The sequence below is a fragment of the Stomoxys calcitrans genome, chromosome 2 (genome assembly GCF_963082655.1).
Source record: "Stomoxys calcitrans chromosome 2, idStoCalc2.1, whole genome shotgun sequence".
NCBI lineage: Eukaryota > Metazoa > Arthropoda > Insecta > Diptera > Muscidae > Stomoxys > Stomoxys calcitrans.
In genome coordinates, this window is record NC_081553.1 from 238,561,140 (window position 1) to 238,584,434 (window position 23,295).

The window sequence follows — 23,295 nt, forward strand, 5'->3', positions numbered from 1 at the left end:
ATTTGGCACAGTCAGTTAGGTTAATCCCTTCGGCATTCTTCTTCAATTTGGCTCAGATCGGTTCAGATTTGGATATAGCTGACGTATAGACCGCTCTCGATTTAAGGTTTTGGGCCCATAAAAGGCACATTTATTGTTCGATTTCGCCGAAATCTTCGACATTTTTCGATATCTCTATTTTAAGTCTTGGCCCCATAAAAAGTGCATTTATAATCCGATTTCACTGAAATTTGACACAGTGACTTACGTTAGGCTTTTCGGCAACTGCGTCGTAAATGGTTCAGATCGGTTTATTTTTAGATATAGCTACTTAAAATACCAATATTTTGTTACACACAATTGAACAATGACTTATACTTATTAGTATTCGGTCCAAATGGGAACATATTTCGATATAGCTGCTATGGGGCATAAGGTATGCATTTTTCACCACATTTTGACGAAAGGTGGTTTACATAAACCCACCCGAGGTGGTGGGTATCTAAGTTCGGCCCGACCTTGTTTAAACTTATATAACATTTGATCTACAAAATATATTTTCATAATTTATTTTAAAATACAGAGACAGAGACTTTGTAAAGCATATATTACTCATAGTTATGTGTATGTTTGCTTTAGAGTTTGAAATATATACAAATATTCTTGATGGTCGATCTAGCCATGGCCGTCCGTCTGTCAAAATCATCGACATCGATGCTCACATACAAACCAATCCCCCGATTATTTTTCTACGGTTCCAAAAAGCTTCAATTATTGGGTGATTTCGAGTAAAGTACGCATGTGCCCTTCAATTAAGTAAATGCGTTTTTTAGATTCAGCCTGGTCGAACTTAGCAAGTTTTTGAAAATTTAGAACTATGCGATCTATTATACAACAATCAAACTAATAAAAAAAAAGAAATATTACTTAACTATTTTTCAAGGTGGTTACTCATGAGACATTATATTACCTGTATATGAAATATGCTCCTGAATAAGATGATGACAAAAAACTTGATTTTTTCTTTTCGGAGTTAAGCGCTCCTTGCATTATAGCCTGATCTCAAAATCTAAAGTAGGAAAATCATTTTCAGACCATATGGGATTCACCATTCCCGATCGTCGATCATACGAATTAATCTTTGTATTTTACTTTTACACAGAGATCAACATTTGCCGAACGCAAAGCCAATATGAATCCTTTATCGGTGTCAATCATACCCGATAACTTTCAATACTTATTAATTTTGCCATATGAAATGCTTTGAGAATACAAAATTACTCGGTAAATAAAAACTCAATACTTAGTAGAGCTTAGACGTAGGGATCTGGATTCTTTTGTCCGCTTCTGCATAATTTACAAATAAAATTAAAAACATCTTTAGTTCGATAGAAATTTTTATTATTATTTTCGACGAACCCACATTCATTTGTCTGTGGGATCTATATTTAATGCTGAGCCGGTTTCAGGAAGTACGACTGAATTCACTTCCATTTTGAGTGCCAAGAACCCCACTGTGCAGTGCCCCAGTGGAACTATTTTGTTAGAAAAAAATCTCAGCTGCAGCATTTTTCGCATTTTAATTAAAATACACATTGTCGCATTCACTTGGCAGACATCAACAGCTTTTCCACTGCTATCAAACATTTTGTCGCAGGGAAAGGTGTCGACGATACGACCATGCAAATGGTCTGTTCTCTCGTTCTATCTTTGACTAACAGAAGATTCATCCATTTTTTTTATAGTTCTAGCGTTAACTTTGCGACAGCAGGTAGCTTACAATGTTACCAGACCCACTGAGTAATGTGCCCGAAAACTCCTCTTTTGTATATCTTTCCCCACTACTGTGGAACAAGTAATTATAACTTGGTGAATTTGTATGTAACATTCAAGAATATAAGACAGAAACCCACTACCAATCAATTAAATTAATGCTTCTAAGTAAAATTTGTGGTGTACACTTAAAAAAAAAACTTGGCCGAAAATATAAGATTCGTGAAATTTTAGCAATGAAAACGAGCCAAAGAACTAAAACATTAAAATAAAGATGCTATAAAGAAAAAATGAAAATCTTTGTTTAATTAAGAATTTGAATGATTCAATTAAAGCGGTTATCAACTCAATTAACCAATTTATTGGAAATTGTTTTATTCTTTCAAAAACACATTTAACACGTTTAATTAAACACGTTTGATTAATAAGTACGCCAATTCTTCTTGGTGACAATGCTCAAACGATTTTAGTAAAATTCGAAAAATATATGTACATAAAAAGCTTTGGTCGGCTATAGCTGGTTTTTATTGGACTTGTTTTTTTCTAGTGGCAACGCTGAATACGTCGGGCAATTCTTAACCTCTCGTTCCAACGTCCATCGAGCAGCAGAAAGGAATAGACAATAGGAGGACAATGAAAAACGTGAGGAGAGGCACTTCATCGATTCTCGATGTCAATGGGGGCAAAATGAACCTCTCTGCAAGTGGTACAAAGAAACGAAAAAAACAGTCGGCGTTCATTCAAAACAAGCAATTACATCCATTAGCCACTGAAGGACTGCCTAAGGACGCAGTGAAATAAATGCATCGCGGAGCATCATGATAAGCACAAAACGGCAACAGGGGCATAAGAATTGGGGTAATCGGCATTTATTGCATTTTATTGTTATTGCCATTTTGCAAATAGGAATGGAAAAAGGCCACGCAATTGCTGTCACAGCAGATTGTGCACAGCGGGATGTGGGGCGGGCCGATATTTCGTATTAATGACAGCCGGAATGTTTGCAAAGTTCTTTGTTTGCGATGAGCTACTTAATGTTTCTTGATAATCAGGGAACAAATGAGCATAGTATACGCAAACATGGACTTCAAATCAGTTCAAAATAGTCTACATGTTTGCAGAGGAGGGAAGACGTTTATGAATATAAATAGTGGTAACAGACAAAAAAATTCCTGCTGGGGGGTATAATGGCATATCTATCGTATGAAGGATCACGCCCATTTGCGATCAAGATGAATGAACCGTTCTACCTATGACCAATGTAGGTAACCTTTTGTTAATATATGAACAATAGATGAAGCGAAAACATTGTCGGAGAAAGTGTTTAGCAAAGTGTAAAAATAGCAGACAGAAATGTTTGGAAAGACAACAACCCTATGTCTGCGAAAACAGCGTTGATGTCTACATTCTAATTTTCGTCATAAAAAACTGCAGTTTTAACAAACTTTTTTTGCTATTTTAAATAATATATTTCGTTGAGTATATGGATGGATATGGATAATGAAAGCAAAATTGTATAGATCCTAATGGGATGGGATTTTGAAAGTCAGTAAAGCGATTTTCGATGATTAATATTTGTTTTTGTATTCTCTAATCCCCAAATATAAAAGGCAACCCTCGTATTCGAAAAAAATTGTTGCAATCGATAAATTGATTTTTGCCATTTACTTCTTAAAAATGACATAAAAATCTTGTCCGGGCTCCGGTTCAAATGGTCCAATTTAATCTATAATCTATTAACGCATGTTGTGCTGTTCTCTATGGCTTCAAACGAGTTTGGTTTGTGCACATTGACCAACGATTTCACATAACCCCACACGATACAATAAATAGGGTTAAAAGAAGATGCTACTTACCGATATATCAGTTCTATCAATCATTTCCAAAAAAAATAAATTCATTTTGCTTCTGCCAATTGTATCAAAGACGTTTTCTGCAGCACCACCAAAGAGTTAGCAAAACACCCTTATGGTAATTTTGCTTATTACCCTACCAATAGTTTGCTAACTGCCATACCGGAGTTCTACTACCCCCTTATCGGTAGTTGTGTTAACTATCCTTCCGGCAGTTAGTACGGCATATAAAATCTTCATATACCTCTGAAGAATTCGGAAACCGAGGTTTGAGTCACCCTGCAGGTCAATTTTTTTTGTGATTTTTTCTTTCAACTTATTTAAGAAAATACGGTTTAAAAAAATATGTATTCCTTATTGAACATTTATTGCCGTACAGCAATGCTTATTGCCCTGTATCATCATTAAGAAAATGCGTTAAAGAATGCAGAAAAGAACGAATAAGCGCAGCGCACCTGAACGACCGCGCACGCTTCACGCTTAAAGCTATTTTTATTTTTGGTATCTTAACATAAACTAGACAATAACCTAAACACAAACGTTGGTTGTCACAATAGCAATATTGCGGTTGGAAAAAAATGGTTGAGGCAACTAATCTGTTTTCTGGGTGTATGACGCATTGAATTCGTTCATGGAAAAATTTTGTTTAACCATTACTCGTGAGTCGTGACTGGTTGAGGCAACAAATCTGTTTTCTGAGTTGAGTTGAGTGATGCTCCAAACCGCAACAACTCGACAGGTACGTTGTCAGGATTTGTTGATTTGCCGCTATTAAGTGAGACAAAAAATGGCCTCAATATCTTTGCAGGTTGGTGGGGCTGTAGATATGTCTGCGTGCATTTCGGCGCACTGGGGAATAACAGGGTCGGAGTTTACGTCTTCGATTGTTGGTCCTTCGCAATTGGAAAATCTGCGCCATCGCTCTATTTGCTGTTCGGGCTTTGTTAATTCCGATTCGTCCTTATCTTTCATTATTGCCGTTGGCCTTATATTGTTTCCCCTATAGTAAACATGCTGTGTAGTACAGTTGCCATAAGGATATATGACATAAGGATGAAATATAAATAATTTTTTGGAATTTGTGTAAAACCGAAAAAACGACAAAAAAATTAAAATATTATTCACGACAAATCGTGTTAAAAAAGACCGTGTGAAAAAAGATTTTGCTGTATGCATGCACTAAGAACTGGACAGAGCCATTGAACCATTAACTTATCTTTTGTGATGGCTAATGGATAATATCCTATCCGGTTGAAAAAAGGCATTTGTAGAACAAAAATATTTTGAAGCAATATGTTTTTGTTTTTTATTCACAATTTAATCCATTAAAAGCATAGTATCAGATGCCAGTCAAACGAATAATTGTCCAATGAAATGGTTTATTGAATTGAAAGTCGCTTATTCGGTTTGCTATGGATGAATGTGAATGCCGGAAAACGGTAATTTGTAGTAAAAATGTCTTTTAAAACAAGCAAAAAGGCTAATCACAAATGAGCTTAGTAGATGTAGATACGCACCAAATTTCTGCCAAACCATACGAAATTGAAGCATCTTTAGGCCGCATAAGAAAAATTAGGAAATCGGTTTATATGAGAGCTAAATCGCGTTGCACACCAATTTGTACCATACATACTTAGCATATTGGTAGTTATTGTATAACAGAACACTACGTGCAAAATGTCAGCCAAACCGGACAACAATTTAGGCTTCCAGGGGCTCGAGTCATCATTTCGGGAGATCGGCTCATATGGGAGCTATATCAGGTTACAGATCGATTTGAGCGTGCTTGGCACGGTTGTTAGAAGTCGTATCAGAACACTACATGCTAAATTTCTGTGTAATCGGATAAAAATAGCGGCTTCCAAGGGCTCAAAATGTCAAATCCGGCGACATATCAGTTTATAAACCGATTTAAATCATACTTGGCACGGATGTTGGCCTCCAAATCGGACGAAAATTGAGGTCTTTATAGGCTTAAGAAGTCAATACCGGAGACCGCTTTTTATTGAGGCTATACCTAAAACTGAACTGAATCTCCAACGACCTACACCAATAAAAATTATCTGTGCAAAATTTCAAGCGGATATTTCCATTCGTTCGACCGCGTAATTTCGATAGACGGACGGACGCAGCTAGATCGACTCAGAATGTCAAACGTTTAAGAATATATATATATTTTATAGGGTCTCAGAACAATATATCGAGATGTTCCAAACGGAATGACAAAATTAGTGTACCCCCCAAATCTGTAGTGGTGGTTTTAAAAATGATTGCTTAATGCGACTTTTTATTAAAAATTTTTAACATGTCTTCACAATTCTCAAATTTTCTCGAAAGTTAATGCAAGCTGTATAACTTAAGGGTTGTTATCATTGAAAAAAAAATCTATTTAACATTGCAACTTAAATAGCATTTTCATGTTGCATCTGGTTATTTTAAAGAAAAAAAAAAGTCCGTATATCATAGATTTTAACCACCTCTAACAAGCGTTTGATTGCTAGTTGCAATCGCAAATTTAATGCTACAAAGTTTCGATTTTCACAGCCTTCGGTGATGTGTGCTGGACTTAGGGGAGGTCGATTGCAGGCCCAGCTTCTACATGTGCAGCCCGGTGAATGCGCTGCATCATTTTCCGTTTGCAGCATTACCCAGATTTTATTAACAACAATAAAAAGTGACAAATGTCACGATTGCGGGTTTCATTGCAGTTTTCGTTGAACAAAAGCGAATTGTTTGGGGATTAATTTCAGACAGAGTTCTGTTCTGTTTATGTTGTCCAGGGGGATGACGGACATGAACCTGCCAAGTATGTGGCCACCATCTAATCGTTCCAAGGATGGCTGTTATAGTTTTTTTTTTTTGAAAAAACATTTCTGAAACGAAAAGATTGGATGTATGCTACAATTTGCCACAGCCACATTTTAATATTCTGCATATTAGCATTGCCAGTAACCAGAACTGCGGTCCTGCCAAAGAGGTTCCTATCAATCACGTAGGCGTTTCAATTGCATGGTAAACGAAAAACTAACAAGGAAACATGCATTATGCTAGGTAGGACAAAACTGTATCGACATTACTAGAGCCCAAATTTTAAGGCAAAATCGATATTTTGCAATTTAGTTTAATAATTTTATTTAATACAAAATATGACTGAGTTTGCCCTATAATATATGGCAAAATTTCGATTTTGCATTAAAACTCTCACTCTAGACATCATACAGCCTCATTTGCAATATATTTGGAAACTATAGACAACTAAAAACTGGTAGCAAAAATGACAATGTAAATCATATACCAATGCACAGTTGTCTCGCATGAACGGAAAAGTTCGACCAAAATATTTCTAATAAATCTATAGATCTGAAATTTGCATTATAGGCTTCTAGTGGACAGTACCGCTCGATTTCGTCTATTTTGAAGGGTTTGACAGTATTTTTCAGCAAATGTTGCTGTAATTTTGGATTTTGGCTTCTCATAGGCAAACAAATATGCAAACCAAAATTTCCAGTTGTGTGAAAAATTTAATGTATCTAGAAAAATGTAATGTATCAGGATTAAGGAACCTAGGGATGTAGTGGTTTAACATAGCTCAATGTACTAACTTTCAGCAAAATCCGATAATAGATACGCCATTTTTGGGTTAAAGACTTTTAATCGGAAGATCGGTCTATAGGGGGCTATACCCAAAAATGGTCTGATCTTGAAGGGAACACATCTCATCCCTTTATGGGCCGAAGGCCTTAAATCGGGAAATCGGTGTATCCAAATACGGATGTCTTTAGAGCATACTCAGCAAGAAAAAATAATTTTGAAAATATGCATTTCCAAACAGCTAATTCTTATAGAATCAAAACTGGTATTATTATAATATTATTGATCAGAAACAATTGTAGTACCGAGGGAATACGAACACAATATTGCACATGGGCTTGGAAATATTAGGATTTGCTGACTTTACAATGCAATTGTCACAACTGTGGTCTACAGTGCAATGCACAGTGGTCCCGCCCAACGCTTTTATTTTGTACAATCTTTTTAGAACGTGTCACACTATTTAACTATAATCGATTTGTCGCAATTTATAACGGTACTTTTGCCTAAACACTCCATAAACATAGTTTGTTTTTCACCAAAATATCGCAAAAAGTCAATATCTCCGGGAAAAAAGTGGAAGTTGTAGAGCAAGGGAAAGGCTTTTTGGAATTACATGTTTATATGGTCTATCTGGGATACTAACAATATTAGCTGAATAATAATACCAAACTTTGAATTATTTATATTTTTTTGATAAAATGCCCATTAAGTTTCAACAATTAGCACAGCCTGACATAGCGACCGTATATACATTGTTTGAAAGCCTCGGGTCTCTAGAAAACGGAAATTTTTGTATTGGCTGCAGCCGTTGCAGCTGCATGTGTAGTATTCGTTTAAGTGACATAGCCTCATTTCCTTTAAAATGCCAGTAAATGTTATAAATGGGTGTTGTTGCATGAAGTAATCAATATTCTTTACGTTTTATATATATCTTATAATAATATGATATATTTAATTTCGAGACGTTGATGGTTTTTGGTTCGCTGTAGGCGCAGTTTAACTATTTCGTACTATTTTATACGTTTTTTTTGAAAAATTCTGGGAATTTAAAATCCGATTTCATTCCTCAAGTATGAAGTCAATGAGTCAACCAAGCATCTCTTTTCATTTCCGGCTCCATTCGTTAAGTGGTATGGGAAATAGTACAATTCGAACAGTTGTACGAAAAATGGTACATTTACCCTTTTAGTACAAAGGTATACAAATAAAGATCTTTCTGGTCCCTCTCAATCCTTTGCAACCTTCATGCTAAATCTCAAAATTCATGGCTTAACCGTTTTGTATAGATGTTGTCTATTATTCCTCCTTGAATAACATACTATAATATAGATAAAACATGTTCGAGCCTGCCCAAATTTTAATTATTTTTTTACCTTTGTGCAAGTGCGGTGCGGCAAGTGATAGCATGTGTAGGACATGCGGGGAACATGATGAGACGTTGGAGCATTTCCTTTGTCATGGCCCGGCTTTCGCGTACAACAGATACCGCTACTTAGGTGGAGACACAATATCAGACATGAACCAACTTAGGTGAGTGGTATTGAAAACAATTAAGGATTTTGTAAGTAGCACGGAATTCCTAACTTAAAATTTTCTTTTTAGGGGTTACTTTATAGTTTTTAGAGCGCACAACAAGCCGATTACTGGCTTAGGTGTATGTCCATAGTGGCATGGGGCGGATTAATATCTGCACCCTCTTTTCAACCTAACCTATCCTACCTTTGTGCCAATGACCCTTACCTATAAGTTTGAAGTCAATAGCTCAACTAAAATAATTTTTGTCGCATCTTCCCATACAAATGGAACCAGTGAGCAATCATGTGCTCTTTGAACATTTTAACATGCGGGTTGATTTTGTGTACGCGCTTTGCCAATTTCATGTATTAACAGTAATGAACACCATCTCACTGCGGAACAATGTGGTAAGGCGTTTGTAATCATACAATCATAGAGTCGATGGAACACAGGTTCAATTCTCAGCAGCATATGTTTTTTTGGGTGCAGCTGTCGAAAGTAAAATAAAACCAGTAATAAAACATCTCATGCAAAATGTTGTTAAGATTGGACTAAAATTGAGGCTACTACCTTTTCGGTTGAAAGTTATACATGAAATGTATTTCTAAATCTGATCCGATTTTTCAGAATCATAAGCGTTCGTTCTTGAACCAAAGTAACTGCACCTAGATCAAGAGAATACATGGAAAGTCAAACATCGCTAAATCGAATCAGGAAGTGATTCTAAGCCGATCGGTATACTTATCAATGGGTCTCTTCGCATACTTAGCGTTCCAAACAAGTGCACAAATTTATAATACCCTGAGCAACAGTGGTGGTGTGGGGTATAAACACACAATTAGATAGGATAGCATATTCTGAATAGGCGATATGTTTTGATACTGTGCAAATTATGAAACTAACGTTTGATTGTATCTTCATTCATTCAAACCCTTACAGGCGCTGAAGTGGTTTCCAAATAAATCTCTTGCGATATGAACTACTCTTAGATGTATTTTTAAAAAATTTTGCACATGGTCTAAATGACCAGCTTTAGCAACTCCGTGGTTTGGGGGCAGGGGCATACCCATTTATGCATTACAAGACTTGAGCTTTTGATACCTTTCGTGGAACACAATTTCCAATTTCAATTTAAGGGTTTATTTTAAGGTTTACCTAGCACAATTCTAGTATGTCCTCGCTCTCTTTTTCTTGTAAGCCGGAAAGTCAAAATGCATATAAAAGTGTGTCCGTAGTTTACTCGTACGTGTCAGCATTTGAGGCTGTGGCACATTTATTGGCCATCCAACATAGTCATATTTGATATTTTGTAATTGGTGTGTCGTGTTTCGGCAGTGGAGACAATACAAGAGCCGCCATAGCCATCATCACCAACATCACTGATGGCGAATGGGATAATGCATGGTGGTACAATGCACCATGGGATATATGTTTCTGTTATGAGGCAATTGCAGAAGATGTGCTATGTTGAACTTCACTAAGCCTCTGTTTCCTGACCAATACTCGGAGAACTGTTGAAAAGACAATGAGCAAACATCGTTCATGAGGACTTCTAATAATGCAAAGGAATAGTTTTTTCATCAACTAGTAAAAGCGTGCTAAGTAATGGCAGTTAGCAATCATAGAAAAACAAAAATTTCAGGCACATCGAGTAATAATTGCGCCCTCCAGAGGCTCAGAATGTCAAATTGGGAGATTGGTTTATATGGCAGCTATATATGTTTATCAACCAAGTTAGACCACACTTGGAACAGTTGTGGATCGTCATACCAAAACGGTATATGCAAAATTTCAACCAAATTGGATATGAATTGCGCCCTCTAAATGCCGAAGAAGTCGAATCGGATGATCGGTTTATATGACGGTTATATCAGGTTTTGGGCTGATTTAGACCATATTTGGCACAGTTGTTGTCTAGAAGCTCAATAAATATAATCGGGAATCGGTTTTTATGACAGATATATAGATTATATGGCAGAGATACCAAAACTTCACGTGCCAAATTTCAGCCAAAGCGGATAAGAATTGCGTCCTGTAGAAGCTCAAGAAGTCAATACACAAAATCGGTTTATATGACAGAAGTTCAAAACATTGACCGATTTGGCCCATTTACAATGCGAACCGTGCTACAATAATAAGAAGTATTTGTGCAAAATTTCAAGCGTTTCGACAAACAGACAGACGGACATGGCTAGGTCGACTTAATGGGGTCTTAGACGCATATTTCAATGTGTTTTAAACGGAATTGCATATTGGTATACCCCTATCCTATGGTGGTTTAATGTTTTTCAAAGTATTCTCTAAAAAGATTTATAAATTTTTGCATGCGCTCAACCAATTCTCTGAGCACTTTTTCTATCTCGACTGTGACATCTCCAAAACATGGTTACTGAACGCCTCAATACTATCTTCCCGCGATTAAAATCTTTGATCACGCACTATCACTAGCACTAATGTGGTACAAGGTATTATAACTTAGTGCATTTTTTGTAACACCCAAAAGCTATGTCCGTCTGTCTGTTTGTCCGTCCGTCCGTTCGTCTGTTAATATATATATATATATATATATATATGTATATATCGTGTATCACTCAGAATTGACGTCCTACGTTGCTTAAGCGGAACAGTCGCCTCATGACCAGTTTTGGCGAATAAAGCATACCATTTGCTCCGAAGTGCTTTTCCCACGAACGATTCATAAGATTTGATCTTTCGTCGAAAACCCACACGGTCGATTGTTGTTTTGTTTCGGGCTCAGAATTTTTCCAGACGAGATAAATTTTCCCAAACCCGATGTTTTGTGAGGAACAAAATTCTATTCAACCATTTGCGTTCAGTGTTTTGTATTACAATTGTGGGTTTTATTTGGAACTGATGCATTTTGTTGAGAAGCGCTAGAACGTATACCATCTCCCGCTCTGCTATCTCATCTGGACACTATCTATCCTTTACGCTAGAACGTATACCATCTCTCGCTCTGCTATCTCATCTGGACACTATCTATCCTTTCCTTTGTGAATTACTTGTTAATTCGCCTGTTTACAAACCCTTTATGAATTCTGCTCAGTGTTGCTATTACAGACAAAATGTTTCTACCAACAATTTTCAGAAAACCTACCAAATCTAATAGGCAGACTAGATATTTTATATGGGAGCTATATCAGATTAGAGACTGAGTTGGACCATACTAGGAAGTTGTAATAAAATATTTTTTGCAAATTTCATCTAAATCGGATAACAGTTGCGGCTTCCGAGGGCTAAATCGGTTTCCATACTTTCAATGGAAGTTGGAAAAAATTACAAATGCTATGTGCACAACGGTTATAATTGAGCCCCAAAGGACTCTTGAATCAAATCAGGAGATCGGTTTATAAGCTTTATGTAAACATGAACCGATTGGCCAATCAACAATACCAACAATATTAACAGTATGGGGGGACTAAAAAGAAATAAGCACTGTATACGGATACGAGTAGACAAATGTAAATAACAGATATATCTCATGGGCAAAGTACTACTGTGATGAAGAAAGTGATTTTGAGCCGATCGGCGTACCTAACAGTGAGTATATGTATCTTCTATATATCGAACATATATTAAGAAATTTCATCACTTGTTTTTTGAGAAATAGAAAATATAATGGACAAATGCTACTAAGACTCGCAATTTCTTATCGAGAAGAAGTTCCAATTACGTTCAAAATATACCAAAACCGATTGGAGCCGTCCATCCGACCAAATTTGGTAGAAAAAGCCCAAAATCGCAACACGTTTGGAAAACCACCAACTTGGAGACAAGCCTTTTGTGTAATTCGCATTTAGGACAAAAGGGAGATTTCTTCCATGTCAAAAAATACAGTACGTTAATGATTGCTTAAATTAAATACATATGGAAAATGTTTTTCAATTGTAGCAATTTAGGAGCTAGTGTGCAGCAGCGATATGTAACATCTAACTATCATTACTGCTTTGTGTCTACTCCTGATCATATTTGGTTTATTGGCGTCATTTTACCTCAAGTCGTGCTGACCGTGTTGGGTAACAATCTTTCGAACTTAGAGCAAACAGACGACGGACAGATTAACTAGCGGACGGGACACAGACAAGCATTGCCTCAGCACCATCTCCGACATAAGCACGTCGTTGAGTCCATACAGTGTGCCGTAAATCGATCGCAAGTGTGTCTGATGTTAGTTTTTGGCAAGATGAAAAGATCGATCCACTGAGATTAGCTTTGCCTCCGTCTTGATGTTGGTTCACCATTCATTGTTCGCTTTACCTTGCTATAAAAGGATATTCATGCAGCGCGGTGCACGGTGCATGGTGCATGGTGCTAGGTGACTCTTGCTCTTGGCTGGCATGCGAGTGTCAAAAAGCGCACTCCTCTAGTCGGCTGCTTCGTGTCTCTATGTAGAGGGTGGGCGAGGGGTGGAACGTTGGCGGCTTAATAACCAAATTTGTGGTCTATCATAATATCGGATATTGAGTCATACGCGCGCGCATCATCGTACGTTTGGCCAGCGGTCGGCAGCTAATCAACATTCAAAGCGTTAACGTTTAAAGTTTCTTGCATAACATTAACCTCTGACAGCGTAGCACAATAAGTTACACGCTCTGTGATTTATGCGATTGGTCGGTCGCCAGTGGTTAAGCGCGTGTGGCCACCTTTTCAGAGTCAGTCTTTGTGACTGTTTGATTTATTAGCCATATTATGAAGGGTGATGACAGCGGGTGCATGTGAGTGCCTTTGGTTCCTTCAATTAGGTAGCGTGACAATCGCAGTTACACATCAACAAAGGGTAAACCTTTAGTCAATGTAACAATTAGCACAATCTCATCCTTGCACAACAACATCGTTGAAATTGTTTCTTATGTGACCTAACCAGTGAATGAGGAAATCAGGTGTGTAGGGCCGACGTTTGTTATACTCTTCAGGCTGACTACTGTAGAATACAACATTTTGCCATGACCTAACAATCCTCTTTTAATATATTTATACCCTACACCGTTAATGAGAAGTTTGCCCCTGTTCCTTAATGGAATGTTCATGGGCAAATTTGCATTTGTATACCATTTATGTGGTGGAGGGTACATAATTTAGTGAATATGGTTGTAATACATAAAATCAGAAAGGATAGACTCATTGTTAACTATAGCGATCAACTCAGAGTCATTCAATTCATCCAGCTGTCTGTCTGTCCGTGAGTCATTCGATCTTAACTTGTGTGCAAAATACAGTCAATACTTTTCAATCGATCTTTTTCAAATCTAGCACATGCGATTCTCTTATACCCCTGAATTCATAAAAATCCATTCAGATACGCCCATAAAACAAATAGTATATTAAACATGTGCTTACGCAGGTTAGTACATTCGATCACTTCAGAAACTTGACGATTAACGCGGAAATGGCTTATAACACCTCTCTCTTACCCTCTCTATTATTTGCGCAAAAATGTGTCTCTTTTAGTGAAACCATATTTTACCTAATGCAAACTTAAATTACAATGTTAATTGTTAATAATTGGAGGCCACCGTGGCGCAAAGGTTAGCATGCCCGCCTATGACGCCGTTCGGCTGGGTTTAAATCCCTGCGTGAGTATCAGAAAATTTTTCAGCAGTGGTTATCCCCTTACTAATACTGGCTACATTTGCTAGGACATGACAGGATGTCATGTTAAAACTTCTCTACCAAGTGGTGTCGCTTTGCGGCCCCTTATCATTGAGCTTAAACTTAACTACACTCAATGATATGAGAGAAGTATCTCCTGTTTCTAAATGGAATGTTCATGAGGAATTTAGTTAGTAATATGTTCATTAAATTCACAATTTAAATGTCGAATGTAAGGAACAAAAAAATGGTAAACCGATTAACAAAAAATAAATCTCACATGGATCAAATGGGCAACAGACTAATTGTCAGCAATATAATTAATTAATTTGTTATCATATATGTATTTTTATACCCTCCACCATAGGATGGGGGTATATTAATTTCGTCATTCTGTTTGTAACACCTCGAAATATGCGTCTGAGACCCCATAAAGTATATATATTCTTGATCGTCGTAACATCTTAAGTCGATCTAGACGTGTCCATCCGTCTGTCCGTCAGTCTGTCTGTCGAAAGCACGCTAACTTTCGACGGGGTAAATAAAGCTAGCCGCTTGAAATTTTGCACAATTACTTTTTATTAGTGTAGGTCAGTTGGAATTGTAAATAGGCCAAATCGGTCCATGCTTTGATAAAGCTGCCATATAAACCGATCTTGGGTCTTGTCTTCTTGATTCTCACCCGATTTGGCTGAAATTTTGCATGAGGTTTTTTTTTATGACTACCAATAACTGTGCTTAGTATGTATATATAGTATATCGCAAATCGATATATAACCTGATATAGCTGCCATATAAACCGGTCTGGGATCTTGATTTTTTGAGCCTCTAGAGCGCGCAACTCTCATCCGATTTGGCAGAAATTTTGTACAACGTCTGCTCTCATGATTTTCAATAAACGTGTCTAATATGGTCTGAATCGATCAATAGCTTGATACAGCTCCCATATAAACCTATCTTCCGATTTTGCTTCTTGAGCCCCTACAAGGCGCAATTCTTCTTCGAATGAACTGAAATATTACACAATGAATTCTACAATATTCTGCATTCATTTATGGTCCGAATCGGACTATAGTATGATATAGCTCCAATAGCTTAACAGTTCTTATTCAATATTCTTTGTTTGCATAAAAAGAGATACAGCGCATAGAACTCGACAAATGCGATCCATGGTGGAATGTATATAAGATTCGGCCCGGCCGAATTTAGCACGCTCTTGTTTTGGTTTGTTGACCATAAGAATGAATATCACTACAATTAAAGGTTTTTTATTGATTACAATAAAAAACCTTTCATTCTAGTAATGTTCATGTTCATTCTCATGGTTAACAGACCAATAAGTTGGGCTTATTAAAAAGTTAATTGAAAATATCAATCATTTTTGTTGTTATATCAATTAAAACATTAATTGGAAATTTCAAAAATGTTCAATAATTTTTTTTAATTAAATGTGCAATTTTTTCAATTACAAGTTTTTCCACTCAACTTTTTCAAAAGCGTTGTTTGATATTATCATTTTTGTGATTGAAGCAGTTTCAATAGAAAATTAATTGGTTCAATTAATTTTTTGATTGAAACCGATCTTAATTCCTTCTGAGTGTCAACATATGCAATCGTATCGTTAAAAAAATAAGAATTCATGAATAGAGAATCAAAAATAAATTATTTTCTAAAATTATTTCAAGAGTTATTATCAAAATGTGATAAGTGAAAGGACATTTACATCCACTAGGTTTTGCTTCCCATTGTATGTATCACCTGAAGCCTAATATTTTCTACAATGATTTCTTCTATGACCAACAACGTGCCCAAAGAATTTGATCGAAATCGGTTCAGATTTAGATATAGCTTCTTTCAGAATTCATTAGATAGGAACCATTTAGGGCCTTCATTAACCGACTTTGAATGCTGAGGCGATCAAAAATATTTCGGATTTATATTCCTATGAGTTACAAACTGATTGAAGACGTTCGTACAAGGTAACCCCCCTCTGTGGTGGTGGGGTTTACTGTGATGGTATTGTTTATGGAAACGTTGTGACACTTGAAACGTTCAATTGTTGTAAACTATTGCAATGCATTACGGCAACGATTAATTCAGTGAGCAAAGTATGGCTAGCGTCAAACTTTAAACATGCTGTTGCTTCCAGCTGGAGGCAGTTTTATTAAGCATATCAATAAGGGGACACTTATAACTTACAAAAAATTTAAATTCTTTTTTCCTTCTGCTGTCCCGGTGGCGCCGACACCAATGCCAGCCAACGCGTGACACGTCAGCCATCGATAGTGGCAAAACATATGAAACCAATTTTCCTGTCATCATTGTTCAGCGAACCAGCTTAGTTGTTTGTTTAAGTTTAGACCAGAGTTGCCATTAAATGCAAAAAGACTTTAGATTGAAAAGCAAAATAATGAAAATTCCAATTATATATATGGGGCCCATTTCATGAAAACGCACACATGCATTTAGTTCGGATGGGCCGAATCTTTTATATCCTTCAACATAGATCGCAATGCCTGCCAGCTTTTTAATTTCTTTTGAGAAACAATCCTTTTTTGCCTTTGGCACCATTATGAACCTGGGCTCAAACCCAAAATTGACCTTGTAAACATTGACTTCAACCAATTTTACGAATGAACACGGGAAAATGAACAATTTAAAAGGCAAGCCAAAGTGCATTTTGTGTGACAATTTATGAACAATGTAGGAATGTAATGTTGCATTTCGCTGATTTAGATAATCAATTGCGCTAATTAGCATTATTGGAAAACATTTTAATACCATTTGGAATTGATTCAATACCAGACGAAAGACACAATTAAGAATTGGCAATGCCGCGTTTTATTTAGCTTTGTACTTTAGATATTGTCTCCTTTATTAAATGTTTGTTTTAACTTAATAAAATGTAATGGATTATGATTTTTGAGGGTAAAACATGTTTTGGCGGTTAAAACGAGTATTATGCGAAACTCCGGGGAAGATATCTATAACATAACACTTGATAAATAATAAAGGGATTAAAACGAACCGAGTTTTGTCAAAATGTAACATTATTTTTTGTAATTATTGTAATTTAATCATTCACATTCATTAGGGGGTGGAATGTTTAAGTGATAACGATAATGGTATTAAAACAATCTCGATTTGTTACTTAATCCAATAACATTGAGTATTAAAAGAAATGGATTTTTACTATGTTTTTAGTTACATAAAAATTGTGTTGTTTAAACATTCAGGGATTTTATGATATTTCTGGTGCCTTCATATATTTGATGTAAATTTTTTTACATTCGTAATTTTATTTTTTATGCAAAATAAATATTCCGTGTTTATTTTGTTTTTATACCCACTACCATAGGATGACGTTATACCAATCTAAATAGTCATTCCGTTTGTTACAAGTCGTAATATTCATCTGTTGTAAAGTATATACTTGATCGTCTTGACATTTCGTCATTCTGCTTGCAATTCAGCACAGATGACTGTACATTTCCAATTCCGCCTGGTATTGGCAAAGGTTTTTAGTACCATTTGATATTAATTCAATACCAGACAAAGGAGGCTATTAAGAAGTGACTTCGACACATTTACCTTCTTGTCATCGCGCCAGAAGTGTTGTTGAGCTTTGTACTTATAATATTGTCACCTTTATAAAATATTTGTTAAAGAAAAACTTAAAATGTTTTGATACAATTTGAGTGCGTAAAAACCTGTTCAAATTCTCTAAAGCGGTGAAAATGGAAATTTTACAAATTCTATGGACATTCTACACGAAAAACATAATGAAAAACGATGCAAAAAAATTGAGGTTGGTCATGCAAAAAAATTGAGGTTAACATAAATAATCTAAATAAAATTAGTTTAAAATTATTTTCAAAGGTTTTTTTGATTCATTATTGGGTGGAATAACCAATAGCGGTGTGGTACTAATACCAATAACGGTCTGGTGCTAAAATCAACAACAGATTGGTATTAAAACCAATACCAGTTCAGTAATAAGGCTAGTACAAAACGGTTCTAATATTTTATGTTTCATCCATTCCATCTGGCATTGTTTTCGTACCATACGGTGTTATTTTACTATCAATACCGTATGGTAATGAAACGAACACGTTTGGTATCAACTTTTCTCTGGGTGTGCTTTTTTTGGTGTAGGTCGTAAGGGCATTGCAAAAAGGCCATATAGGTTCAGCGATAGATATAGCTCCCATTAAAGTGGTCCCTTGTATTATTGAGCCCCGGCTCCTACAAGTTTTTATTTTCACCAGGTATTGCAAAAATTTGGTACGTATTTTTTTACATAATCCATGGTGGTAGATTTTTTTTTATCATATCGAGATCATATTCAATGCTTTCAATTTAAAGAATAACTACCAAAGAACTTATAAAATTTAAGCATGGTGGTTCGCGATTTCTTACACGCCATGTATCTTCATCAACACCTTTGTTAAATTGAGTAAGGTGGTCTACATACCCAACGACTATTGAGTACGGTGTAAAGCACGCAATTGTTTTTATTATTTTTTATTATATTATTTAATTAACTCCTCCCAAAAACGGAATCATGAATTGAGCAACACATTTTCAGCAAACAACAGACGTTTCCTAGCAGGCAGCCTGCTGCTCTGAGATTGCAAACATTTTGATGCAACAACAGAAGCACTGCTGTAGTAGCAGCATAATTAACAAGTAACATTCAGCAGACAGTGTTTGCTATTATTGGCAGACTTTTTTCTGTGAGTAAACTAAACTTGGGCCTATGTAGCTCGTTTACAATCCATGCCGGTACGTATTAACAGAAATCATTGGTGCAAAATTTCCGACCCTTATACCTAAATAGTTAAAATTCCGTCGAAATAAAATGCATTAGAAGTGTGACTTTCGTTTATTGTGACCATGAAAATAGGCAATCTGGCAAAATAAGTTTTAACCAGTGCTAACATTTGCGATGGCATCCCAGTTCGATAAACAATTCACTACGAGATCGATTTGAATTCTATTGAGTATAATTTAAAATGTGGCAACACTGGCGCAGGCACAAACACTCGGTTCATTTGGGTGAGCGAGTACATGTGTAGCAACATTTATAAACACGACAAAATCCTCATGTTTTCATGATGCCGCAGATTATGTAATGACTAAGTTTGTCTTCAGATTTGGGTTGTCTGCAGCAAACATCCAACGTCAGCCTATGATTCTATTGCTTGTGACTGAGGCGGCTACCTTATTTGGACTTTTATTCTTAGTGCACGCAAAATGCTTTTGATTTCTGCAATTCCAAGTGGATTGGCGCCATAGAGTGGCACATATCGCAGTTAGTTATATGTTAGAGTTTAATGTTTTTCTTAACAAACTTAAGAGTACTTATTTGTCTTAGGCAGGGCATTCTGTTCTACTTACCGGGACTAATTGTAAAATATATTTACTTATATAAGAATAATTGCACCAAAATATAACCACAATTTTGTATACATACCACCATTGAAGAAGGATGGAAATAATCTTGTCATCGCATTTACAGTCATTGAAAATTTGTAATACAAATAGCAAAAAATCTGTTATAAAAACAAAAACTGGGCTGAAAAAGGAAAATCAGATGATTTTTGCTTAAGCAGCAAACATTTAAAACTTTTCATAAATTTTTGCGGATATATGACGTAAATGTTTTTATAAATCTCTGCACAATAAGAGTTGTATGACAATAAAAAAACAGTAAACCAAATATCTGTTAAAAACCGTTTTATGCTTTAGGTTAGGTTAAAAAGAGGGTGCAGATATTAATCCGCTCCATGCCATTTTGGATATACACCTTAGCCAGTAATCGGCTTGTTGTGCGCTCTAAAAACTATAAAGTAACCTCTAAAAAGAAAATTTTAAGTGAGGAATTCCGTGCTACCTACAAAATCCTTAATTGCTTTCAATACCACCCCCCAAGGTTGTTCATGTCTGGTATGGTGTCTCCACCTTAGTGCCGGTATCTGTTAGACGCGAAAGCCGGGCAATGACAAGAAATGCTCCAACATCTCATCATCTTCTCCGCATGCTCTACACATGCTATAACTTGCCGCACCGATTTTACATTAGTGAGCTCGTGGTCCTATGTGTCCCGTTATGATACCAATAGCTATACTGATTCCTTTTCACTTCATTTCAGTAATAGCCTCGTCTTCTCACGATCTGGTTCCCTCCATAAGATTTTCGCCGTCTTACCGACCGTTTCGCTGTTCCACAATGTTGCATGCGTATTCGTTACCCACTCCCTAAACTGGGAATGCGTCGACCCGAAAGGCTTCGGGTTAACTAAGTTTATTGATGGTAGTCCTCTGGCCTTCACCGCCAAATTGTCTGCCCTTTCATTTTCCCTTGCTCCGTTATGGCCCGGCACCAAAACGATGCGGATTTTGCCATCCTCAGAGAAGGCGTTAATCTCCTTCTTACACTGCAAGACTGTTCGTGACCTTACTGTCCTGGTTGTTATAGCCCTTATGGCAATTTAACTGTCGGTAAAGATGTTCACACTAGACGTCCTTTAGTTAGCACCACACCACTTCACACATTCCGTGATCGCCGGGATCTCCGCCTGCAGGACCGTGAGTCAAAAGCTAGAACTCAGAGAAGCCCAATCCATCTCCAAGTTTCAAGCAAAATCATATTTGCCCACTTATACTAGGTTAGGTTAGGTTGAAAAGAGGGTGCGGATATTAATCCGCGCCATGCCACTGTGACATACACCTAAGCCAGTAAGTAATAGGCTTGTTGTGCGCTCTAAAATGCCACCACGGAAAAGAAAATTTTAAGTTAGGAGTTTCGCGCTACTTACAAAATCATTAATTGTTTTCAGTACCCCTCCCATAGGTTGGTTTATATCTGGTATTGTGTCCCCATCTAAGTGGCGGTGTTTTTTGCCCCGAAAGCCGGGCAATGACATAGGAAATACTTCAACGCCTTATCATCTTCCCACAAGTGAGCTCGAAGTCCTATGTGTCCCATTATGATGCCAAAAGCTATACTGACCACCTTCTTACTTCCTTCCAGGATTAGCCTCGTCCTCTTACCATACGGATCACCCCATAGGATTTTCGCTGTCCTACAGACTGTTTTGCTGTTCCACAGTGTTACATGCGCGTTCGTCACCTAAACCCGGACTGCGTCGATCCGAAGGCTTTGGGTTAACCAAGTTTATTGACGGCAGTCCTCTGGCCTTCACCACCAAATCCACTGCCCTTTTATTCCCCCTTACTCCGTTATGGCCCGGCACCCAAACGATGAGGATTGTGCCATCCTCAGAGAAAGCGTTGATCTTCTTCTTACACCCCAAGATGATTCGTGACCTTACCGTCCTGGTTGTTATTGCTCTTATGGGCATTTTACTGTCCGTAAAGATGTACCCACTTATAATAACCACCGGAGCGCAGAGGTTAGCAAGTCCGCCTATGACGCTAAACGCCTAAACGCCTCCTGCCGAGACCATCAGAAAAAATTTTCAGCGGTGGTTTTCCCTCCTAATGCTGGCAACATTTGTGAGGTACTTTGCCATGTAAAACTTTTCGCCAAAGAGGTGTCGCACTGCGGCACGCCTTTCGGACTCGGCTATAAAAAGGAGGTCCCTTATCATTGAGCTTAAACTTGAATCGGACTGCACTCATTGGTATGTGAGAAGTTTGCCCCTGTTGCTTAGTGGAATGCTCATGGGCAAAATTTGCATTATCGTCCTGGTTGTTATTGCTCTTATGGGCATTTTACTGTCCGTAAAGATGTACCCACTTATAATAACCAAAAAGCAAAAAATTGATATCCAAATTTGTTTTGGGGTGCCGTCCCACTCCCAAAGTTTGCCAAATGGATATATAGACCAATTATTGTATTACAATATGGGCTTCAAATGAGAGAGCATAAATGAGTTGAAGTACCTGAATGCCGTATATATGCTTCAACTCTTTATAAATACATAATTCTTCCCAAGCACTTCATGCAAAAAAAAAAATGGATTTAACGTTTGAAAAAACCATTTTCAAATTATCCACGGACAAACGAAAATTATAATTTTCCAATCAATAAATTTTAAGAGCAATTACCTGTGTGCATGTTCGTGGGGTGTTTTCGCACAATTTAAACGGCTTTAACCATTTAGCGCCGTTCTCAGACTAGATAATAGCCACTTAAGGCGTCAAGACTACTTCACAAAGTTGGCGGCAATTGTGTCTTTTAATAAACTTAATTAGCAACGCGTGCACAAGGTTGTGGTTGTGTACCGTACCGGTCAATACGATATTGTCGGCGACCGATTGCCAGCCATACCTTGAATTATGTGTAGTTTGTGTTGATCACAGCACAAGACTGCACTTGAGACCGGATACTTAAGCATTGAATAATTTGTCTGATCTGTGAAGTCAAAAGCTATTCCGACTTAAGGCAAATGGTCGGCTGATCATTACAAATAAAACGATTCTTCAAAAAGCTTCCCCATATATGGCGTTCACTATTTGATCCATTTGTAATTCCTTCAATGTTATGGTTAAACAGGTAAAAAAGGCAAAACTAGGGTGGAGCCGAATTTATTATTTATTTATTTTATATTATCCCTAATGGATCATATCAGTTGAAAAACTTTTGTGTCAGCTATATCTAAATGGTAACCTATTTTTTATGAAATTTTGCACACATGCTGTCATTATGTAGCATCAAATGAAACAACTTGTGTAAAATTTTGTAGAGATCTCAGCAAAATTGTGGCAACTGTAGACCAAAATAGCTGATATCGCATGAACGTTTTTTTCGATGGCAACTTTATCTTAATATAAACAGATTTTTATGAAATTTTGCACATATCAAACACATAACAGCTTGTGCAACATTTTGTAAAGATCGAATTGTGTCAACTATAGCCATAATAGGGCATCCGCATGAAAGATATATTGGGTTGCCCAAAAAGTAAATGCGGATTTTTCATATAGTCGGCGTTGACAAATTT

At 36.9% G+C, this 23,295-nt stretch overlaps 1 long non-coding RNA gene across 1 annotated transcript in view; it reads left to right on the forward strand.

Annotated features, from left to right (window-relative positions):
- LOC131995121 (uncharacterized) overlaps positions 1-2,439 on the forward strand; it is a 55,267-nt gene extending 52,828 nt beyond the window's left edge. The window contains exon 3 of the long non-coding RNA XR_009397168.1: positions 2,300-2,439. This is a non-coding gene — a long non-coding RNA (uncharacterized LOC131995121). The remainder of the gene's footprint in view (positions 1-2,299) is intronic.
- The last annotated feature ends 20,856 nt before the right edge of the window (positions 2,440-23,295 follow it).